Here is a 24,802-nt window from a genome sequence, read left to right as displayed (position 1 = left end):
TAAATTTAACATACTGAATGGAAATAACACACAATCCCGGAAACTTTTGTTCACATCCCTGCTGAGTTATTTGTCATAATACATTTAGTTGTATCTGGACAAGATCTATGAGTTGATTAACCAGCATGAGACCTCCCTGTATCTTGACATTAGCTGAGGCCTGTTCATCTATGACTGTAGTCACTGAGGCTGACAAAGTGTTAATGGTGTCAGTCATCTGGACCTGTCCAGACAGAGCCAAGGCTGTCTGAATTAAGGCCAAACCCAGTTCCTAGTTAGTGGTAAAAAAGCAGGAGAATACTTGAGCATTATACATCACCGTCATTGGGAGTGGAAATGTCGACATTATCCCCCAACGCTGCTCTCTTTTTATTATTGACGCCCTGGACATCACCAAGACGAGGGACATCAGTATTCCCTTGGTCAGTCTGGATTTTTCGGGTGAGTCTTTCTGGTACCCAAAATGGGTTGTCTTCATTCTGTGGGAAAACACAGATAGCTCCCCTGGATCTTATCAAGATAGGATCCGGGCCATACCATTTATTATCAAGGACATTTTTCCATTTAACCATCTCATTGGGCCTATCTGGCTCTGAACAATGACGTTCAGCCGCAGTATGGCCATGAACATCAATATTTAAAAAATTGAGTGTAAAGAGTGCCAAAGACACCGACACTCTTGGTGCTCGGGGTACAGTCTCCTCAAAAGTTCCCCTCTTCTGTTTTATAAGATAGGCTTTGAGGGTGCGATGCGCACGCTCAACAATACCCTGTCCTTGAGGGTTGTATGGAAGTCCAGTCAGGTGGGTTACGTCCATCTGACGGCAGAACTGTTGGAATTTTTGAGACGTATAAGCTGGTCCATTATCAGTCTTAAGGAGTCTGGGTTTCCCCCAAGCACTCCATGCCTCAAGGCAATGTTGAATCACATGTGAGGCTTTTTCTCCGGTTAACGGAGAAGCAAACATGATGCCAGAACATGTGTCAATGGACACATGGAGATATTGAAGTTTTCCAAAGGAAGAAACATGTGTAACATCCATTTGCCAGACCTGTAGAGGTCGAATACCGCGTGGGTTAATTCCCACATGAGGAACTGGCAAGAACTCACAGCAGCTTTGACATTGAGTAACAATGTCACGGGCTTCTTTTCTTGTCAAGGAGAAACGACTGCGTAATGTTTCAGCCGTCACATGAAAATTGTTATGAAAATTTCTTGCAGCCTCTACCGGGGATGATAGGGCAGCAGCCACCACTTTAGTGGCCTTATCTGCCAAATCATTTCCCAGAGCCATGGGGCCAGGTAGGCCTGAATGGGCTCTAACATGAGTAATATAAACAGGAGATCTTCTAGATAACAAAACTAATTGTATCTGCTGAAAAATATTGGCAACTCTACTGGAAGGCTTAATCACTCCAGCCACTTCTAAAAGATTTACTGCATTAACCACATAACAGGAATCTGACACAATATTAAGGGGTTCTAAAAAGGTTTTTAAAACTTCTAAGACCACTAAACATTCTACCACTTGAGGTGAATTTTCATTATATTGTTTGGATACCACTTTACCATTAGCCACATAGGCACCTATGCCAGTTTTTGATCCATCAGTATATACCACAATCCCATTTTTAAGTGGGTTTCTTACTGTTATTTGTGGAAACACAACAGATTGATTTTGGGCAAACTGTAAGATTGGATGCTTTGGATAATGGTTATCTATTTTTCCTGAAAAGGAGGTAACTAAAACTGCCCAATCATTAGATGTGGCTGCCAAGGTTTGAACCTGTGCAGCGGTATAAGGTACAATTAAAAGATATGGACTTTGCCCAAAGTGGGTGATTGCTGCTTTTAGGCCTTTAAGGGCAAGCTGTGCAATTGCATCAGGATACCAATCTATTATTTTAGCTGGGGATACGTTTGGATGGATCCACAACAATGGCCCATTCTGCCACAAAACTGCAGTTGGCAATTGTGCTGTCTTAAAGACACACAAACTGAAAGGCTGCGAATCCTCAATACGTTGTAATTGTGCATTCTGTAAGGCTTTTTCCACCTTTTGTAAGGCCTGGTTAGCAGCTAGAGTAAGAGTCCTAGGGGAGGAGATATGAGGATCTCCTTCTAAAATACTAAACAAAGGCCTTAACTCAGCGGAAGGAATCTTTAAAAAAGGTCTGAGCCAATTAATATCTCCCAACAGCTTTTGAAAATCATTTAAGGTATGGAGGTGATCTCTTCTTATCTCTACCTTTTGGGGCACAATCTTATCTGGGGACACCACAGAGCCCAAGAATTGTCCTGTATCAGAAATTTGGACCTTTTCTGTGGCTATCTGTAAACCCCACTGACTTAAAGTTTTAAGTAGAAAAGGATATGCCTTTTGTAGCATGGTAAGGTCTTTATGGCACAGGAGGATGTCATCCATGTAAAGGAGCAAAATTAAAGAGGGGAATTGTTCCCTCACTGGCAAAAGAGCTTCTTGCACATAAAGTTGGCACATTGTAGGACTATTGGACATTCCCTGTGGTAAGACCTTCCATTGATACCTCTTATCAGGTTCCATGTGATTAATAGAGGGGATGGTAAAGGCAAATCTGGGCCTATCCCTTGGACACAAAGGTATAGAAAAGAAACAATCTTTAATATCTATAATAATTAAATTCCAGCCACGTGGTAAGGCGGAAAGTACAGGGAGACCCCTCTGTACTGGGCCAAATAAGTTCATTTGCTCATTAATGGCTCTGAGGTCATGGAGCAGTCTCCACTTTCCTGACTTTTTCTTAATTACAAAAATTGGAGTATTCCAAGGTGAGGTAGATGGCTCAATATGGCCTAGTTTTAATTGTTCCTCTACCAGTTGAATCACAGCTTCTAGTTTTTCAGAGGATAGGTGCCATTGAGGAACCCACACTGGGTCCCCTGTTTTCCATGGTATGGGTCGTGCTGCCCCAATGGCCGCTAAGGAAAACCCAGACCCTGTCTGTCTTGGTTTCCATTAGGTGAGATGGGCTCTATCCTTCCCTGTTCTTGATGTCCTAACCCTTTTCCTTCTTGATAACCCATCTTTGCCATGATATTTTTTGCTTTAGTTGAATACCCTCCCGATGGGGCGTTTTCATTGGACAAAATAAGGCCCAAATGCTGCATAATATCCCTTCCCCAGAGGTTAACCGGGAGTGGGAGCACATAAGGTATGAATTTCCCTTGCTGTCCTTCAGAGGATTCCCACGTCAAGGCAATGGAGCTTATAGTGGGACATGATTGATATCCTAGGCCCTGTAATGAATGAGATGACTCTGTGGTGGGCCATGCTTTGGGCCACCAATGTGTAGAAATTATACTTTTATCTGCTCCGGTATCAAGGATGCCTTCAAACTCTTTTCCGTTGATCTTAAGGCGGAGCTTAGGTCTATCATTTAAAGATACAACCAAATAGGCAGAATCATTTCCTGAGGAGCCCATTTTCTTTATCTCAGGTCCTGCAGATTTCTCCCTGGTATTATCAGGGAGGAGCAGCAGCTGAGCTATCCTATCTCCTTTACTAATAGAAAAAACGCCTTTAGGGCTTGAGCACAGGACCTGTATTTCAGGGGAATGTTGACAATCCATAACTCCAGGGTGGACTACTAAGCCCTGCAAGGTGAGTGAACCCCGGCCGAGAATAAGGCCCATGGTTCCCGGGGGCAAGGATGGTATAGGCTCCACCGGCACCGGCTGAATACTCATTTGAGGCATTAGTAGGAAGTCGGAGGCGGCACGCAGGTCCACCCTTGTGGGTCTTCCTGGGTCGCCTCTCTGACTGCTTCCTGGGTCCTGACAAACCGGTTCCCATATCTTTGAGGGCCCTGGGACCGAGGGCCCGATGACCCGTTTTTTGGCACATCAGTTGATTGACTATCAGGTGGGGGAAGAATTCTGCCCTTTATATCCCTCACAGAGCGACACTGGTCAGCTCTATGATAACCCTTGCCACACTTAGAGCAAAGAGTGAGAGTCCCTCCCTGTTTATCTGGAGCTCTGCAATCTTTCTTAAAATGCCCAGGCTTTCCGCAGTTAAAACATGTCCTCTGATCATTTCTGCTCATGGAGCGGTTCTGAGATTGGAGGATGGCGGCCGCTAAGCCTGCATTGGTGAGAGGTCCCCCAAGCTCTCGACAGACCCTGAGCCAGTCTTGTAAGCCTTTGTTCTTTCTTGGGGCTATGGCCGCTCGGCACTCCTTTGTGGCTTGCTCATAGATTAGCTGTTCTATCAGAGGCGCAGCTTGCTCTGACTCTCCAAAAATACGCTCTGCTGCCTCTGTCATTCTGGCCACAAAATCTGAGAAGGATTCCTGAGGTCCCTGGATTATCTTTGTTAACTGACCAGTGGTTTCACCTGCTCGGGAGAGCGCCTTCCAGGCCCTAATAGCCGTGGAAGAAACTTGGGCATAAGCTCCCCAATGGTAGTTTGTCTGATCAGCAGAATAAGCTCCCTGACCCGTTAACAAGTCAAAAGTCCAATCTCTCTGCTCTGGAGTCAAAGCAGCTGCGTTTGCTCGGGCCTGCGCTTGTGCAGCTTCGTGCCAAAGCGCTCTCCATTCCATATATTTGCCCATACTAGGGAGAGCGGCTTTTACAACCGTTTGCCAGTCAGCAGGAGTTAGTGCCATGCCAGCGAGCCTGTCTAACTGCACCAAGGTAAAATTAGCATTGGTTCCGTATTTACGAACCGACTCGGCAATTTCTTTAATTTGTAAGTATTCTACCGGAGCGTGGACACGCCCACCCTCGGCTCCTTCAAAGACCGGAAATGCCTGTTGTATTTTCCTTTGTTCCTCTCTGGGAATGAATGAGTCTGCGCACTGCCTCTCTGCGCACTGCCTCTCTGCGCATTGCTGACGCACTACGCAGGGCGGGGACTCCGCATAGGGCGGACCTTGAAGCCGACTGCCCTGAGGTTGAACAGTACGCTGGCTTTCGCCAGCCGCTTTTGGCTTTTTTCTTGACCAATTAGCTGGCTGGTAATGGGCTGCTTCTTCCTCCCAGTCTGTTTCCTCAGAGGAGAATTCTTCATCTGCTTCAGAACTACTAAGAGCTGGCTCCCTGAGCTCATCTAGTGACGAGTATCTCCTAGAGACCTCCGCTAATTGATCTTTCTTCTTTTCCCTTTTTCCTCTTTTTCTTCTAATCTCTCTCCAGGTATTCCTACCTAACCTTAACTTTTCCTCGGGTTCAAGACCCTTGGAAAGGCCTGTATACTTATTTTGTGTACCATATTTTCTCTTTGCTCCTACTCTCTCTCCCCGCTTTACTTCTGATAGCTTGTCCTGAATTTCCTCTAGAATCCGCCCTATCTTAACTACTTGATAACATGTGAAAAGGAACAAAAGGGCTTCTAACACTAGAAAAAATTCAAGGCCAAACATATTCCACTTTACTTCTGATAGACTGTCTTGAATTTCGTTAGAAAGTTCAAGATCAGACTTACCTCGTAAAGCTGTACTCACTGGTACTCTCGTTCCCCAGCTGAAAAGTTCTGAATTCATACAGTTGAATCCTTCTTAACAGTCTGCTTTACGGGAACCTTTATTACCGCGACCCGCAGTTCTGGTTCTGGAATGAGGGATCTTCCTTGCGCCAGTCCCGAGTTTTTTTTCGTCCCGGAATTCGGCACCAATTGTTATTAGACGCGTTCTCACGACCGGCCAGGAAGAACACCACAGACCAGAATCTTCTGCGGCAAAGCTTTATTTCTTACATCTTCAGGAGCCAGGGTGCAGGAAGCAAGAGAGCAAGAAGCAAGAGAGCAAGAAGCAAGAGAGCAAGAAGCAAGAGAGCAAGAAGCAAGAGAGCAAGAAGCAAGAGAGAGAGAAAACGAAACCCCGTCCCTCTTAAGGAGCATTCTCCTTCGCCTCGGACGTGTCACTCCCTGATTGGCTGCAGCCCATCGGCCGAGTTGACGTCACGGGGAAGGCAGAGCACAAGTAGTCATAAGATACCCTTGGCACATGCGCAGATTATTTGTTTACCACTTAGAACACAGCTGTCAGCGCCATCTTGTAACGGCGAATGTGGGCGCGGCTCCCAACAGGGAGTAGGAGGCTGAGGCTGACGTAAACTTGTCAACACAGGGAGAAAGCTTCCGAGAGCGTTGTTAGAAAGCCTTTCTCTGACTTTTTATGCTAGCCCAGCTTACTTCAAAATATACATCCAGGCTACGAGAAAGGGACAGGGATGTGATCGGGTCTGGGTGGACACATCAAAATGAGATTAAGTGGTAATAAAGCAAAGACCAAAATAATAAGAAATTACCTAATTTATCTCACAAGAAAGCCTATGAATTATAACAGACATACTAACCTATCCCTTGAAAAGATCTTCACATGAGGAGACAGGAACATATGCAGGCCTGGCTGCTGACGCTGGCTGTTACTCACCTGCTGGGATGGCCCTGAGGAAGAAACAGACTTCAGTTTGTTAGTCTTCGGCACTTGGCTGGATCTGTTAGTCCAAGTCACAGTGTGCCTGCTGAAGGGCTGTGCTGTGTCCCGGAGTGGGATATAGATGAAAAAGCCATGGTACCGAGCAGCCAAACCACTGTGCTTTCTGCTCCAGCAACCCAGACCACTGACTCCTCATGGACTCTCCCTCATGCCTGGACTTGTGCTTCTGCACTGTACCCACCCTCTGGCCCTTTTAAAACGTATTCATTATGACTCCTGCACTGCAGATGTTCTCAGAGTCTCATGTCAAGTTCTAAAACTATTGTTTACATTTGCTTGTTAATTTCAGTCAGGGTCACGTGTGCCATAGACTACGTGTGGAGGTCAGAGGACAGAGAGTCAGTTTTCTCCTTCTACCATGCCAGAGACCAAGGGATCAAACTCAGGTCTTCAGACTTGACACCAACACCCTTTACCCACTGAGCCACCTCACCAGCCACTGGAGTCTCTTTCCCTCACCTTTGTACAGGTTTCTTTGGAAAGACTCTTCCCAAGCACTCAGCCATGCCCTTCGTTTCCTTGGCATAGAAGTCCCTGTGTCATGGAGTTTTTCTGGTCCAGATATCTTTAAGAGGGATCTGTTTGGATATGGTCGGAATGATTAGAATATTGCACCAACAAGAACTTGAAAATTAGATTGCTTTCAATCAGAATGTGTTGTGAAATTTATATATACAATGGGTGCAGTCACAGAGACACTAGGAAGGAACAGAATGGCCCTGGGCATTGTACCAGGACCTGTTTGTCCAAAGTAAAATGTGCCACTCTCCAAGAGATGTGTGGGGGTTTCTCAGTTAAGTACAGAATAAACCCTTGGGCATAGTTTAGGAGGGAGAAGTCTGAAGGGGAACACAGGAAGGAAATGAGGGGGTAAGGGAGAAGATAGAAGGGGGAGACAAACACACACTGGATTGTTGGATGATGTCCACCCCATGCCCACTGGGAACTCATCTGTAGGAGATGTGCCTGCCCTGGGCCCCCTTAGCTCGCTCATTAAAGAGTCACTTCGGCTGCTTCTCCTTTTGATTTCATTCCCAAGAAGACGATTTCTGATTAGGAGTTGGCTTCCTATGTAGCTTTGCCTATAAGGAAGGAATGTGCCGGTCCTGCTGAGAGGCATATTCCAGGCAGGTGACAGCTCTCATTATAGGTGATGGAGTGAGAGCCCTGGCTTTCTAACTGGGCCTCTTGAATTCAGTTGGCGTGCTTCCCTCTGCCCCAGTAGGCTGTAAACCCAAGCTCTGATGTTGCAAGGCTAGGAAGCAAGCCACCTCGAAATGTCACTGCACACCCCAGACACTGCTCCAACCCCAACAGACACCTTCTCCTCACAATGGCTACAGGTGCCTGCTTTTGCTGATGTCTTTTGTTATAGAAACACTTAGTGAAAACAAATACGCTTTCTCAACCTGTTACTGTTACTGTTATTGTTACTGTTAACCAGGTTGGCTCTACTCAACCTGTTAGCAGTAGATTTTCCCTCTGCCACGTTTCCGATTTTCCCATTTCTTTAAGAGCGCTGGGGTGGATTCTCAGAATGAGCTGAGCTTAGGACCCACCAGTGTTCATCTCAACCTCGGGCTCACTTTAATCAGAAAACCTGCCCTGCTGATTGTTTCTAACCCCTCAACTGCCTCATCTTTTTCTACAACCATGGAGCTAACTTTCACATATCTATGCATGCTGGGATTAATAAATCGACCTCCGCACCATCATCACTCTGGTCTCTGATGCCACTGAACGCCAGTTAACTAATTAACAAAGCCCACTGAATCACATCTACTACAGAAAAAATGATCCATAACTGATGGCTCAACACCACACAGGTGTCTTATTTACAGTGCACACACACACACACACACACACACACACACACAGAGAGAGACACACATACACAGACACACATACACAGACACACAACACACACACCACATTCTTTATATTCTATCATGCAGCTTGCAGTCATCAATTACCTGTTGCTGAACAGCAAACCATGCCCAGTCCATATGCTTATAAAACTATAAAGCATTTCTTTTGCACATAGAATGTCGTTGGGAAGGGCTGTAAGGTGACAGCCAGTCTGGACCTCATGTATTGTCAACTAAACAGCTTGGCAGGGGCCTGTAGAACTCGTGTGGAGATGAAATACTTGCTGAACTGGCAAGCTGCTGCTCAGGCAGTGTATTGGGATCCTGACACCCGGATCCCACTTCACACCCCCAAATGGTGGAATCCCCTCACAGCCTGGCAGTGGGATTCTGGTTGTCAGGATCCCAGGAGAAGCAGGAGGGGGCCCTTTGTATATTGCCCCCAGCCTGAGAAGTTGAATAGTGTTATCTGCACTGTGGTGACAGTACCACATAAATCAAGGGAGTGGAGCATGGGCACCATTCAGCAGCAAGGGTACCAAGGTCATGACTGAAAGACGGAAGGAGAGAAGGATGGGAAGCAAGGAGGGCTAGAGAGGGAGGAAAGAAGGCTTTAGAATGGGGAAGACTTTTGGGAAAGCCTGGGTTATCACAGCAACCTGTAACTGGATGGGTTGGATGAGGTTACCCAGTGATTAAAGCAATAAACTGCTGAGTCACTTGAGACTAGTCAAGTGGCACTTTTTCTCTAGTGCAACAAATGTCCTAAAACTATATTGTTGGATCTTAGGGTTTCCCATCTCACAATATACCTGTGAAAACTGAGGCTCACCAAGACAAATGTGACTTTCCTGGTTTATAGTTAGTGGCAGTGTTGGGGACAGGACCTAAGCCTATTGAACTATCCTAACAGATTATTACCAAATAAGTACAAAGCAGAATGGGCAATGTATATTCATAGCAAGTGCACACATCGATCCTTGACATCAGGCAGACTTGGGAACACTGTACATGCTGGAATTCGCTGTTCCCTGGCGCTGCAGTTACAGACCAGCACACAGGTGGCTTGTCACAGAAACACAGCAGGGTGTGGCTTCATAGTCAAAATATTTGTAATACCCCCCCACCCCCAACCATGGAAGACATTATTACTAGTCCTCAGCCCTTGCGCACGAATTAATCTCCCTGGGTAATTAGGAGGGTGACTACTCAGGCTTCCCTGTCCTGCCCTGGAGAAACAGCAGTCAGGCGCTAACTTGCTGGGGATCATTTAATCCATGCTGGTGTGCTGGCAGCCTGCCGTTTCCCCTCAAATGCTTCAAGAACAAAGTAACCTGTTGCCACAAGCAGAAGTCATTCGGGTACCAGCTGCAACTGTGAACTGGCAGAGGCAAGTGCGCCCTTCATTACGCAATTATCCATAATTAGGTGCTCATTACTACTTTATCATCGGGGAGTCAGCACCCACCTGTGCAAGACTGTCGTGAAGCATGGCAAGCCAGTGAAACAGTGCCTCGCTTGTTCGCTAGGAACGTGACATCTCAAGCCAGCAGTTCCAGCCTGTGCGCGTAAGGAGCCCATCTGAAGTGACACGCAGACGGGTGCGGGCCATGGAGCCAAGCGTTTGAGTGTGCAGATGGCATACTGCTGTGTTCACTTTGGGGCTCGCTGGCAGTAGAGGGGCAGTCAAGAAGAAGGGGAGGGGAAATGGGGAGCAGAGGCTTCGTTCTCAGTGCGGGAGAGCGAAGCTGCCTAACACTGAGGTAGAGAAATGGCTGACACCCAGACCATGCCTTAATTTTTCTTTGCAGAAGAGACAGACAAACCCTACGGGACTTCTGCAAGATGCCTTCTGGACCCTAATGTCAGTAAGTCCTCTTTCTTGTCTTCTCATCTTCTGACACTCAATGCGTAAGGACATCAGCACAACTTTTAGTGAGTGGGGCTGACTGGATAAAAGAAGTGCCAGCAATTAAATAAGGGTTTTATAGGGACTCCGGGCTGGTCCTGGAGCACAGAGGGAAAGCCTACAGTTAGCTGGTTTTGCACTCCTAAAGCAGCAGGAAACCCAGCCCGCATGGCCACACTGAAGCAAAAGAGAATGCAGTTCGTGCCTGCAGAAGCCCAGCGAACAGAGACTTTGCAGACTCTAAACTTGAATCTAAATCATGGCCAAGCAGTAGATTAATCGTCTTCAAGGACCCAGATTTTACTCAAGTACAAATGTTTGGATTGCTTCTCTCCCCAAAAGGGCTGGTACTCTGGGGATAATCCACTCTTCTCTGGCTTCCCAGGAAGGAGGAGGGGGTGTAAACCCATTGATTTATCTGCTAAATGCACGCAAAAGCTCTCATAGTTAAAAGACCTCCAATCTGGGCAGCAATGGACACAGGACAAAGTTAATTCGTCACAAGCTTAGAAACAGCTTCCTTACCTGTGGGTTTGGGGGAATGAGTGGCCGCACAGATCTGAGGTGACAGAAAAGCATATATCACTGTGAATTCAACAGAATAATTATATTGATTGGAGCATATTGACACTGAAAAAAAATAGAGTAGAATTTATTATACCAAACTGTTCAAAGAGATACATTAGCAATGTTCTAGACAACAACTTGGGCAACCTGACTTTTACTACTTAGTAGTGGAGTGGCCTTTCCAGCATTATAGAAGTCTTCCAAACTAAAATCAACCACATAATTTAAAATATTGAGTAATACAGAGGGGAAAGGTACCCCCTTTTCTCTGTAGAATCAAGAGAATGTAAAGCAGGGCTAATTTATAGCATGTGACCAACACCTAAGTTTGGTGACATTTACAATTCATTCAAGCTGGGCTGCAGCTCAGTAGTAGAGCACTTGCCTAGAATGCACAAGTCTCCTTCCATCCCCAGGACAGAAAATAAAACTCAGATCTATTTAAAAATCACATGCACACACACACACACACACACACACACACACACACACACACACGCACGCACGCACGCACAAACATACAGACACACACATACACACACATCAAACCATAAAAGTGGTGGGTTAGAGAAATCTATTCACATTTAAGGCACATATGCACATGAATGCATGCACATGCGTGGGCATGCATGTACAGGTCCGCACACACAGTGCATATGCACACATATAGGACATTACAGACAAAGGACTTAATGCTGTGTAGTGTACTACACATGCTATGGAGAGGAAGCCTTGAGGAAATGTGTGTTGCTGACAAGAACACGGCCATGTCACAGACCTGAGGACCTCAGACCCAAGGGAACTTCAAAGCCTCCCCCAGTCCCTGTGCTGATTTTGACAGAGTGTGCAGAAATTTTCAACTGCAGTTTTCTTCTCCTAGATGCTTACAGGTTGAGTTTGGTCCCCTACAGAGATCGCCTCCTACCGAGACGATTGGAACCTGTCTTCTTGTCCAGCTCCTTCATTCAGACGTGTAAAACAGATGCACTGGGTTTTCGGGAAGGGGGGGTAGTTTCCTGGTTGTTGATGGTGGGTCTCCATCAGCACACATGGCCCAGCCCATTCCAGTTTTGGTGCCCCTGTGTCTATGTGTCTGTCCTTCCTTCAGTCATCCATAAAACCAAATAGATCAACCCCTAAGCCTTGTGGTTAAGAGCGCCGACTGCTCTTCCGAAGGTCCCAAGTTTAAATCCCAGCAACCACATGGTGGCTCACAACCATCCATAACGAAATGTGATGCCCTCTTCTGGAGTATCTGAGGACAGCTACAGTGTACTTACATATAGTAAATAAATAAATCTTTTAAAAAAAAACAAACAAACAAATAAAAAAACAAATTCTCCTTTCTCTTGAGTAGAAAGAATTTTGAACCAAGTGCCAAAAAGTTAGATTATTTCTTTAAAAGTGTTTGCTTTCCTTGCATTCTGTTCCTTAACACACACACACACACACACACACACACACACACACACACACACACACACATATACACACATACACACACATACACACACACACACACATACACACACACACACACACACACACACACACACACACAATCTGAGTGTCAAAGTCCTGAAGGAGACCAAAGCAGATATTCTGGTGTCAGGAAATATTGTCAAGTGGGCTGACATTGGAGACTGTCCCCAAAACACAACAACCATCAAAGCAAACCAGAGAAAAGATTACATGCTAAGAAACATGACCATAAGCCACACAAGGCCCCACATCCTAGGTCAAACAATCTCAAAGATAAAAGCCTTTTCACAGTTATAAATATGTCTCTAAAAGGAGTGAGGTATGCATCTTGTACCATTTACACACAAATAGGGCACATACCTCACACGCAAGTGCATTAGTCATAAATAAAAATACCTTACCCCTTGACAAACACATACAATATCTCTGTTTGTTTTATGTTGCTATAACAAAATAACTAAGGCAGGGTACTTTATCTTTTAAAAAAGTGGGTTTTTCAGGTCATTTGTGATGACTGAAGCTTCTTAACTGCATAGCACTGGCATTTTGGTAGGGCCCATGATTATGTCAAAATACAGCCGAGAAGCAGGGAACTGCCCATGTGCAGAAAACGCCAAGACAGGAGTAGCTTTGCTGCATAACAACCTACTCCCATGATGGGGCTATAGCTCAGCATAGAGTGAATAATAGAATATTCTAGGCCCTGGGTTGAATTCCTAGAACTTGTAAAGGAAGGGAAGAAATAAAACCACAAAATAATCCAGTCATAAGAGACCTGACTCACTTCTGCAAGATCACATTAATGGGATGGTGAGGGCAGAGTCCTGTGTGAGTGTGGTTTCTCTAAGAATGGAACTAACAGAATGAGTATATATTAAAAAGGGGTTGAACAGATCGCCTTACACGATATGGTCTGGGTATGGTCCAGGTAGTCGTACAATGGCCATCTCACACAGTGAAGCTAAGAACCAGGAGTTGCTCAGTCCAGGGCCGGATGGCTCAACAGTCCCTTTCTGAAACTGAATGACTGGAGTGTTCTTGGATAGCTGCTGGTCTCTAGGCCATGCCAGAAACCTAATGTCAGCAAAGCAATCATGATCGGCAGCCACAGGATAGATGAGCTGGCCAGCGGGAGTGACAGTCAAGGGAGCAGACGGCAGCACAAAGCTTGCCTCCTTCTGAGTCATTTACCCCGTCACCAGACAGTGCCACCCACACAGAGGGTGGGTCTTCTCATACCAATCATCCTGTCACTTTCTATTCCTCTAGAGAACCATGATAGTTAGAGATTGTGGCATCAGAAGTGGTTCCGGAGAATCAGTTGTAGGGATGGATTTCTGTAGTGGGCTCAGTGGTATCTGGAGCTGTTTCTCCAATTCAACAAATCCGCATTCACTGAAGACTTCTCTGGGGGCAAGGAGAACACAGAGAGTCCAGGGCATCTGAGGGTTCTTCTATACATAAAACTTTTGAATGTTTATGGGAAAGCAAAGAAAACAATGCTGGCTGGTTTGGACTAGCATCCCTGGATGAAGTGACAAAGACGAATGAGCCCAGTGATAAAAGCAGCTGCTTCCGGCTGGAGAGAGGGTTCGTTAGTTAAGAACACTGGTCCATTTTCCAGAGGACCCAGGCTTGGTTCTGAGCACTCATGTGGTAGCTAGCATTTGTCACTCCGGGCCCAGGAAATCAAACACCCTCTTCTGGCCTCTGCAGGTACCACAGGCACACAGTGCCCAGGCAAACATGTAGGTAAGAACACTATGCACATTAAAATTTACATAGTATCCAGCTCCAGATGCAACTAAATACTGGAAAGGTTTCTGTGCCTGAGAATCTTCTCTGCAACAGCCAGAGGGTCCAAGTTGCTGAAAACAGAACCTAATTCCCATCATATGATTGGCTGGCTTATAATGTCAAGCTTGGGCATCTTTTGAGGGAACTTATTATGAAGTGAACATATGGCCTGGGTATTTCTTCTGATTGGAAAGCTTGCCCAGGCAACTTCTGTTATCTTCAAGCATTAGGCAAAATGTCCCTGCAGGCCACTCTTCCCACCCCAATTAACACTCTGCTGCCCACGGATTTCCCTTTCAGCTTGGTTCTAATTTCCAGCCACCCCCATAGTATTATTGTCTTCCAACAAGCAATTAAGTTGCATGTTTCATTTATGCTTATTGGCAATTTTCCTCTCTATGTACAGGTTCATATGTAACATACACACACACAAATGCCCCAGTGGTATGCAAACTGCATGAAGGAAGGGGTCTTGTTTAGTGATTTTGATCTTGATGGGGGCAAGAGTCATGACCAACCGCTGTGATGAACACACCTGACAACTGGTTCAGGCTCCCCTCAGCCATGAGTGTCTCTGTAGTCTTGAATATCTACATCAGAACAAACACATAAGGCTTTGAGACCTCTAATGTGAATATTCCCCTTCCATGATTCCCTACAGAAATGGAAATGTCCACTATCAGCCATTCTCTTTATGTGTCATTTTACCAAAGATATTAATTGAGATAAATGGGCAACAGCCTTGCTCTCTCAGTGAAAGAAGGGGCTGGGACATAGAAGGGCCAAGGAGAATCAGCAAAGCCTCTGCCAGGGATGACAGCATTCAAAGGCTGTGAGGATAGCCATGAGCAAAGGTCACTGGAGCCACAGGGCTTTGAGCTCCAGGATGCTCCAGCCACATAGTGTGCAATGCTTCCTCTATCCACAGCAACTGACAGAAGTGAGTGAGGAGGAAGGAGAGAGGCGGTGCATCCATACATCGTCAGGAATGTGTGGTGAAGGGTGCAATAAGGGTTCATTCACTTGGGAGGAACTGTGTGGGTCCCCCCCTTCTTCTAGATCATCGATTCAGTCCACAAGGGCAGTGGGAGCAGAGACATCAACAGAGGTTCCAGAAGCTCTGAGTGTGTGTGGTGAATACACCACAGTGGGACCTGCAGTCAGTAGGCAGATCAGCTTTACTTAAGGTGACTGAAGGCTTGTAAAGTTTGGGGGAACTGAGAGTAGGGACATATAAAATGGACAAAGGTTATTGGCCAGGGGCTTAAGGTGCCTGGCTTATTAGCATGGGAAAGCATTTCAGGAATCTCAGGTGCTGCCTAAACAGGTTTTGTCGGGAGAAAGGAAATTGATCCTATAAACTAATTGAGACTAGGTGACATTCCTCAGATAAAGGTGAGTGTGGGGGCTTAGAATTCCCTGGACCAGGTCAGAAAAGGAGAAACTCCGTTAACGAAGGAAGTCCTCCATTCGTCCCATAAGGCTATCCAGTCAATGGTAGATTTTGACCTTAATTAGCAATTTTCCCACAGAACTGGAGGACCTTTGATAACTATTTGGGATAGATTAGGAAGTGTGGGCTTGTTGGAAGACGTGTGTCACTAAATGTAGGCTTTGAGGTTTCAAGTCTCTGTCTGTCCATCCGTCTGTCTGTCTGTCTGTCTGTCTGTCTGTCTGTCTGTCTCCTGCCTGTGGATCAGGATGTAAAGCTCTCAGCTACAGCTCTAGCACCATGCCTGCCACGGTCACAGTGTCTCTTCACAGCCATAGAACAGTAACAAAAACATATTATTAGCTAGTTCTAATGGAAATAAATGTATTTGGCTCACAGTGTCCAGAGTTAGAGAGTTCAAAGTCAGAGCGCTGGTCCTGGAGGTCTGCTCATAACACGGCAGATGCAGTTCACGATGAAAGTTGTCAAACAAAGGTGTACAACTGCTTTTGTGATAAACCCACCCTCACAATAACAAACTCAGGCCACATTAATCCTCATGACCGTATGACCTCTTCAAGGTCCCATCACTTCACAGTTGCTTTGGGGATTGACTTTCAGAGGAACCTTGGGAAACATATTCAAACCTAAAGTAGTAAGAAAGCCGGAGGTGTGAGGCAGTGACAGCTAATCAACTTTCCCTTTGGACAGTGGAACACGCCACTCGAAAACTTTGGCTGTGCTCATTTTCGGTCCTCATGAATCCCTTTGCTCAGTGAGTCTCATAACTTGTCAGCACTCAGCAACTCAACTAGTGAGGGAGACAGAGAGAGGCACTAGAGAATGCTTGCCAGGTCTGAAGAGATAAGACCCGTGTATGTGGGCTGTGGCCAAGCAGGTAGGTCACACAAATGCCCTCTTAATGAATGAAAGACAGATGGTGTTTACTCAAAGGAAGACAGATGCATAGTTGCAGAGGGCTCACAGGAAATTTTTCAGGCTGTGGGAGTTTAAGACTGAAGAACTAGCCATGCAAATAGAGTAAGGGATAGTTTATTTCTCCACCAATGAAATGGACCAGTTCAAGCCAGATTAGATTAGATTAGATTAAATGCAGGTTAATTGGGAAGCTGCTCTGGGGTGGACAAGTTAACTGGACCGACGCTAGAGAAGTCACCATGGGGAGAGGATGGTGAAGGAGGGAGAAGAAAGAGAAAGGGCATGTATGCAGACACCCCTAGGTTGGAAAGTTCAGGGTTTGGGGCAAGGTATTCCAGGTAAGGATTGAGGGATGCTGGGAAACCTGGAGGCTAGGTCTGCTTTGATGTGTAAAATATGTTCCTTGTCCAAACTGTAAGGACACAGGGGATCGAGTGTAGGTTAATGTCCTACAGAGTTCCATGTCAGGTTGTGTGTGTTCACTTGTATGTGAAGAGATAAACAGGGAAAGGAGCAGTGGGTGACTTGTGCTCACAAGCCTAGAACAAAATATTAATAGGCAGAAGTAGCCTGTGCTAGACAGGATGCACACTGACGCCCTGGGCATCTGTTGGCGGAAGCCAGAGCAAGTGGATTGATAGGCAGATTGTCATTAATAGGTGAAATAGAGCAGGTGCCATCTCCACAAGCCTCCTCCCCATCCCCCACCCACATTCCACAGCCAGGGCACTAGATGGGGCTGAGTCTATGAAAACTGTCCTTGGTAAGGGTTTTGCATAACTATGGTATTTGAAGGGCATGATCTGTTTACATTTTCTCTAGGCTCCGCCCAGCAGTTACCTAGCAACAACCAGGTACCAGCCTGGCTCACATATAAAAGGACTATTCAGTCTCTCTCTCTCTCTCTCTCTCTCTCTCTCTCTCTCTCTCTCTCTCTCTCTCTCTCTCTCTCTCTCTGCCTCTCTCTCTCTCTCTCTCTCTCTCTGCCTCTCTCTCTCTCTGTCTCTCTCTCTCTCTCTCTCTCTCTCTCTCTCTGTCTCTCTCTCTCTCTGTGTGTATGTGTGTGTCCCCATCTCTGTCCCATCTCTGCCTCTACTTCCTTCTCAACACTCCTTCCCATGTTCCTAAGTAAACTCTATTCTATACTACACCCTTCTTTGTTGGCTGTTACCACTGCAGAGGGATGCCTCAGGATGGGCCTGCTGAGTCAACCCCCTCCCACCACACCGTACCGTGCTCCACAAAACATATCTTTGGTTTTATAAAACACATCAGGATGTTGGCTACAAAGGAATCTCTAGTACTTCAGCCTTACTTTCTGGATAGCTTTACAAACTGTCCCAAGATGGGCTTCATTTTGTTTTACAGAAATTCTGAACTTTACAGGTATTATTTTTATGCACATAAACATTACTCCTCCCCTCTTTCCTGTCACGATGGTTTTCAGTACCTATGCTAGTACATATATTTGTGGATCTATACAACGTTCCATCAGCAGAATAATTCCAACAGTGGAGTAGCTGGGTTACAGAATATACATATTTTCAATCGCTATTTAGCCAGACTTCTGTCAGAAATGTCTGTTCTAGCTATATGATAAGATTGTATTTCCCCCATCTTTGTAACACTGGGGATTGCTACATTTCTGTGTTGAGGAACAAAACCACGCATTGTTTAATGTTACTTTTGTTTTGAGTTTTTGCAGCGGAGGTGGGCCTTGGCACCTCTGCATCTTCCCCACCTCTCTTCCTGCTGCTTTAAACTCCCAAGTTGCTTCCTGGGAAGTCTTCTGAAGCCAGAGAATCACAGTAACGTTCTTCTGTGGGCCTAGGGAGCGCGCTAATGTTAACAGGCAGCGTTCGGAGCAAAGGTCTCTCCGGGTTTCCACATCTGCAGCTTTGTACAGGCCCTCACCTCTGAAAAGCCTGAAAGCGTGAAGCCAGGCTTGGCCTAATGTGAATTAGCAAGACAAAGAGCTGTCGAGGGGCGGAGCGGTGATGAGCTTTAATTTACTGAAGATTAATGAGCCCTCGTGGATCTGCCCCAACCACCCATTTTCTATCTCCTCTGCCCACATCGGCTTTGTTAGCGTGTGTTGGTCATTTAGAATTATCCAGCAACAATCTCACCACTTAAAGAGGCATACTGATGGGAGCCGAGGGCTGGAGGGTTCATGCTCTGAACACAGGACCCCAGAGCTGGAAAGACTGGAATGTGGGAATGTCTCCGTGGCCCCGGACCCCACCCCACCCCCACCCCTTGACTTTTGTTTGTGGCCTCAGCCATTTGAGGCTGTTTGTTTACTTGAGCCTAGGAATAAAGCCTCCCAGAGGCCTGGCTTTGGCTGGGGTGAGTCTCCCGAAAACCAGTGGCAAACCTTTCAGACTCAATGGAGCAAATCCAATACTACTTCAAAGCTCAGCTTTCTAGTGGAAGATCTCTCTGGGGTAATACAAATGTCACGATAGCTTCCCCATAATTCCCAACGAAAGGGAAACGCTATTAGCCTTGGGCTTCAGCTCATTACCAGGGTGCTAGAGAATTCTCTCGAGTTTTATCATCAGCAACTATCAGAACTTTCCAGGCCTCGACAAGTTTTTATTTGCCTACCCGTGCAATGGGTAGATGTTGCAAGCTTTGTAAGGGGAAGCCTCAACGATTATCCCTAACCTTCCTGTGCTTCTCTCGGGGTTCATGGAAATAAAGGGAAGGCTTTCTCCACTGAACCGGTTGGAAACAGTAACAGGATTTATGCCAAATTCTGAAGAAGCCTTCCTGCAAAGGCCTGCAAAGACACAGAACCCGGGTGGTGGTGTACCCCTCACAGATTTAAACTAATAAAAATAAACAAATAAAAGTAGAGTATGCTCTAATTTAAAACCAAAAAAACCAACAGAACAAGAAAGAAGGGCTATTCTTTCAATATGAAGAATTATCCTTGAGCATTGTCAGCTGGACTAATGGAATAAATACAAACAGAAAGTCAGCTGGTGGGACTATGCCCCAGTCCGGCTTTGCCCTGCAGCAGGACAGTGGTGGAGCTGCCATCACAACATCCCATGCTCCACCCAGAGAAGGAATCCAGAGACAGCAAGAAGATGAGAAGAGAGTCTGCATTAGGCCTGCTTGAAAATTCTAGTCAACTTCGAGGACCCAAAGCAAATAGCTTTAAAACAACATCCAAGCTGTTTGTTTTCCCATCAAAATACAATCACGTGTTTGACTGTGGGTTGTCACATACATCATTCTTAATCTGTCACTGCTGAAACCAGTGCGACAGTCGCAGTCCTCAATTAATGCAAATTAAACCAGTTGTCTTGTCTATAATTGTCTAAACTAGCAAAGTGCCTTTCTTTGGTGACAGGGCATCCCGGACTCCTTGCTCTGTTACCCCTAAGGGCCCAGCACTTGTTTCATGCTTTATCTCTTTCTTGTGGCTTTTATCCACACAACATTAAAGGGACTCTCTTCCCTTTATGCAGGCAAATAAAAAGTAGATTTAGAGAACAAAGATGAAAAGAGACATTCCACTGATGGAGTACTTCAGAGTCCAGCAGCCTCGTGTTCAGACGCTGCCCAAGTTAAAAGTTGTGCTGGGTTTTTTGACATCAGAAACTCATACCAAAAAAAAGGGTCGGGGGAGAAAAAGAAAAAGAGGATGTTCCCATAAGGACTTGTACATTAAAACGAAATAGTACCATTGGCTGCTCTTGTAAAGGCATTTCCAGGCCTTGGCTAACAGGAAAGAAGAGCTCACAGGCAGCAGGCTGCCATTTATCCTCACAATCTGGTTTCTCTTAAAGGACATTGTCCCTAAGTGCAGAGCAGGTAGCAGAGTCGGAACTGAGCCACTACATGGCAGGCATCCAAGTCCCTAGCAGAAAAGCAGGCTGGGACCGTCTGTGGTGAACTGAAGAGACCCCTAGGCTTTCTTGGGCAGGTAATCATAAAGCAATGAGAATTCACATAGTTTCCCAAAAGAGAGCCCTCATAAGAAGGGAGCTGACTTCTTTCCAGAACCTTCTAAAAGTCCCAGGAGTACTAATCAGAAACAGCTTATGGGCCCAGCTTTGGTCAGAGATAAGGTTGATGTCACCCTCATTGAGTTTTCCTCTCTCATTGCCATCCAGATGAGGTCACAGGTTTGCACATGCACCTTCCCTCTGGCCGCACTTGAATCATGTATGTGATTTGATTGAAACAGGCTTTCTCCTTGCTACCACACATCTTCCCTCACAGGTCAAACGTCACTGAGGTGGATATCTCCGTGCTGAGAAGCTCTGAAATCCAAAGCTCGCTGAGCATTGGCATGACACATGGGGCCGTGGTACACCTGCCTTCCTGTGGGTGGATCTCAGAAATGCAGGCACATCGACACTGTATAAAATTATCTCAAGGCTGTGTGGGAAGGTATGTAGAGGACATCAGTGAATGCCATGCTTAGACTCAGGCTCTGTCCCTATCATATTGTATTATATGCATGCAAAACTTTCTGAATTCCAAGACGATTGAGATACTACTGAATCTGTAATACTCTGGTTGCCAGAATTTGACAAACAAGGTACTAAGCATATTACTCTTTATGACAAGCCCAACATCCTTTTAATATGATCACTGTACTACGTGGAGAACTGGTGTTTTTGTTTCAACATATTTGCTCTTTGCTCTTCCATGACAACTCAACCCTTCCTTCATCTCACATACAACCCAGAGCTACCAGCTCATGAGATCCTTGTTGTGGGTTCAACATATGAGCTGAAGGCAACATAACATAGCCAACCTTGCTAGTGAGTCTCTACTCAGATACTTATTAACCCTGCAAAGTCAAGTCACACAGGCTACCCCTCTGATGTCAGAATTGATGAAAACAAGCTATGCGCCCTGAAGCACACACTGTACGGGCATAATTGGATGCTTAAAGTCCTGAGTATAAATTATAGAAACAGTTACCAGGGTTCTTGCTTTGTTTTTCCCCATAAAGCACTTTGAAACTAGGTGAGAGAAATGACACTGAGGACGTGACTTGTTTGGTGACTGTACTGATTACCTTTCTCACTGACAAAGGGATTTAGAGAAGAGTTTATTTGGGCTTATGGATCCAGAGGGTGAGAGTCCACGATGGTGCAGTGGAGGCAACAGGAGGCAGGCACGGCGACTGAAAGAGTTGGGAGCTTGCATCTCGCGAACCAAGCATGAAGCAGAGAGAATAAACAAGAAATAGTTTTAATAACGGCCTTTAAACTCTCAAAGTGTACCCCAGCGATTTATTTCCTCTACAAGGCCACACCTCCTAAACCTTTCCAAACAGTACCACTAACTGGGGAACAAGTATTCAAATCCCTGAGACAATGGAGGACATGTATCATTCACAAAGGCACCAGATGGCTTTACCACCTCCTATTTATGTTGTTTATAGTCTCTTCTTACACATAATCAGAGAAACTCTGGTAATGCCAGGAAGACAAACAAAAGATGCTGAGATCAAATAGTGAAACATGTTCCTGTTATGCTTCTTCTCTTGGGTCAAAGCTCCATGGAAAAGTCCACAGGCTCTGAACTTTAGAACATCCCATCTAGAGCCCACATCATTTACTTGAGTTATGTGAGTGAGATTTCTTAGAAAATGATTTTTCCAGTCTCAGATAGACCTTCAGATAACAATAGTTCTAGGTTCTATAAAGCAGAATTGGAAGGACCCTAAGCTTATAGCCTAGTGTCTTAGTCAGGGTTTCTATTCCTGGACAAAACATCATGACCATGAAGCAAGTTGGGGAGGAAAGGGCTTTTTCGGCTTACACTTTCCACATTGCTGTTCGTCACCAAGGAAGTCAGGACTGGAACTCAAGCAGGTCAGAAAGCAGGAGCTGATGCAGAGGCCATGGAGGGATGTTCTTTACTGGCTTGTTTCCCCTGGCTTGCTCACCCTGCTCTCTTATAGAACCAAGACTACCAGCCCAGAGATGGTCCCACCCACAAGGGGCCTTTCCCCCTTGATCACTAATAGAGAAAATGCCTAACAGCTGAATCTCATGGAGACATTTCCTCAACTGAAGCTCCTTTCTCTGTGATAACTCCAGCTGTGTCAAGTTGACACAAAACTAGCCAGTACACCTAGCTAAGCTTATCCCATATTTGTGATTCACAGAAAGTATGTAATACATATTATAGTTATCAATCACAAGTTTAGGGGTCATTTTTATATACATCATGAACTAAGCATACAATCGATGGTGAAAAATCAGCTGTTTGACCCATTTCCTCTGTTCAAGAGCTTAAACCTCACTTTTACCCACTCAAATACATTGCACTTAGAGGGAATCATTCCCTAGTATTAACAAAATTACTCTTGGCCATTTGTCACCTGATCTCTCCTGAATACAGACCCTTTCAAAAGCATGGCACACACATGATCCTCTGTTTTATATGCCCTCTATGAAACTACTAAGGAACATGCTGCAATATCTGCTTTGGGCACAGTGGTGGTTTGAATAAGAATGCCCCCCATGGGATTCAGTGTTCGAATACTTAGTCTCCAGTTGATGGAACTCTTTGGGAAGGAATAGGGGGTGTGCACTTGTTGGAGGAGGTGTGTCACTGGGGGTGGGATTTGAAGTCTCATAAGACTCATGTCATTCTCAATTAGCTCTCAGGCTTCTGATTGTAGGTCAGGATGTGAGTTCTCTGCTGTTCCTGCTGATGTATCCTTTGTCTACTCATCCTCTGGCGCCATAAGCCACATTAAACATATTTCTATAAGTCACCTTGATTGTGTGATGTTTCCTCACAGCAGTAGAAAAGGAACTAAGACACACAGTGAAGATCTACAGAAGAGACGCTTTACACAGTGGTTGGGCACAGGGTTGGGGCAGCAAAGACCTTCAGTCAGCAGTTGTCACACTTTACCTATTCTGATCTTTCTTCTTCCTCAAAAAATAATCTGAGAAAGGTTTTCTACCAAAGATGTCTGACACTGCCAAGACCCAGTGTCAGGAGACAGCTTTGTGAAGATTTGTGCTAGATTTCCAAATGCAAGAAACTATGGCTTCCCTGAAACAAGAGCTGGGAACCATGAGAAGAGAAAAGGCTGATGAGCAGATATCAACAATTCAACTGTAAGTGCCAGACAAGGAAAGTGTTATCCACACAGGACAAGGGGTAATGGGGACACAGAGAGCTCATACTCACCAGCATTTTAAATAGCTACTTGAGACACATGACCTCTCACCTAGAAAATCAGAAATCTTAAATACTCTAAAAGATGAACTTACTTAGGTGCTAATACCGTGGCACAAGCTGAGAACTTACAGCATGAAATTTTATTTCAGGTCTGTGATGGCTGATTTTGGTTGTCAAGTTAGGATTACACCTGGAACCAACTAAAACCCAAGTATGCCTGGGCATGCCTGTTGACTGATTTTCTTGATTGGATCATTCGAGATCTGAAGACCCACACCACATCTAGGCCACCTCCTCTGGACGTTGACCACATGGAAGGACTTGGAAGAAGGAAGCTTTTTGTCTTTCACCCACTTGCCCTCACTCCTGCTGGCACGTTCATCTATTCCATTTCTTTGCTGGAATTACAACCTACTTCTTTGGGGCTCTAACACAGACCAAGACCAGAAGCTCTTTAGGAGTTGCCCAGGACTCCAGCACCAGATTGGGACTGAACTGCTGAGACATCCAATCTCAGGAACTAAACGACTACTGGATTCTTAGCCTTCCTATTGAGAGATAGCAATTGCTAAACTACCTGGACCACAAACTGCAGGCAATTCTAACAATTCCATCTTTAACATATAGAACAGATATAGATGTAGATCTAGTCATTTTCTCAGTTTTTTCCTCCGGAGCACCTTAACTAACACAATGACCATAGTATAAAGTACATAGACCATTTGCCTTTATCAGATAAATGAGACTTTGAATATAAACTGGGCCATTTGGGAGGGGATTGGATTGGAGATGGGATGAGAAGGGGGATGGGCAGCAGAAATCAGGTGTAGGGAGGGCCCAGAAGAGTGAATGGAAATCAGCTGGGGTAGGGATATGCCAGAGACCTAGGAAGGGGGAGACTCCAGGGAGTCTATGAGGGTGACTATAGCTGAGACTCCTAGTGGTGGAGAATATGGAACCTGATGTGGCTACCTCCTGTAGCCAGGCAGGACTTCCAGTGGATGGATAAGGATAACAACCCACCCAAAAAACATTGACCCAAAATTTGTCCTGCTCATAAGAAGTGCAAAGACAAAGATGGAGCAGTCTGATTGGCTCAACTTCAGACTCATCCCATAGACAAAAAAACCAATCCCTGGTACTGTTAAT

The 24,802-nt window shown here is 45.4% G+C and overlaps 1 long non-coding RNA gene across 3 annotated transcripts; it reads left to right on the top strand.

The window, feature by feature from the left end:
- The first annotated feature begins 9,723 nt into the window (after positions 1–9,723).
- On the top strand, positions 9,724–24,572 carry Gm40016. 3 transcript variants are annotated; one of them, XR_879922.2, is made up of 4 exons: positions 9,724–9,919; positions 10,163–10,219; positions 20,717–20,887; positions 23,803–24,572. It is a non-coding gene; the product is annotated as a predicted gene, 40016 (long non-coding RNA). The 3 variants fall into 3 exon arrangements; XR_879921.2 differs by having other exon boundaries at positions 9,724–10,219; XR_003949562.1 differs by lacking the exons at positions 20,717–20,887; positions 23,803–24,572 and adding an exon at positions 11,708–12,025 and having other exon boundaries at positions 9,724–9,952.
- The last annotated feature ends 230 nt before the right edge of the window (positions 24,573–24,802 follow it).

This window comes from Mus musculus, chromosome 11, assembly GCF_000001635.26.
Source record: "Mus musculus strain C57BL/6J chromosome 11, GRCm38.p6 C57BL/6J".
NCBI lineage: Eukaryota > Metazoa > Chordata > Mammalia > Rodentia > Muridae > Mus > Mus musculus.
The sequence above is the reverse complement of the archived record's forward strand: the minus strand, read 5'-3'. Positions and strand labels throughout refer to the sequence as shown.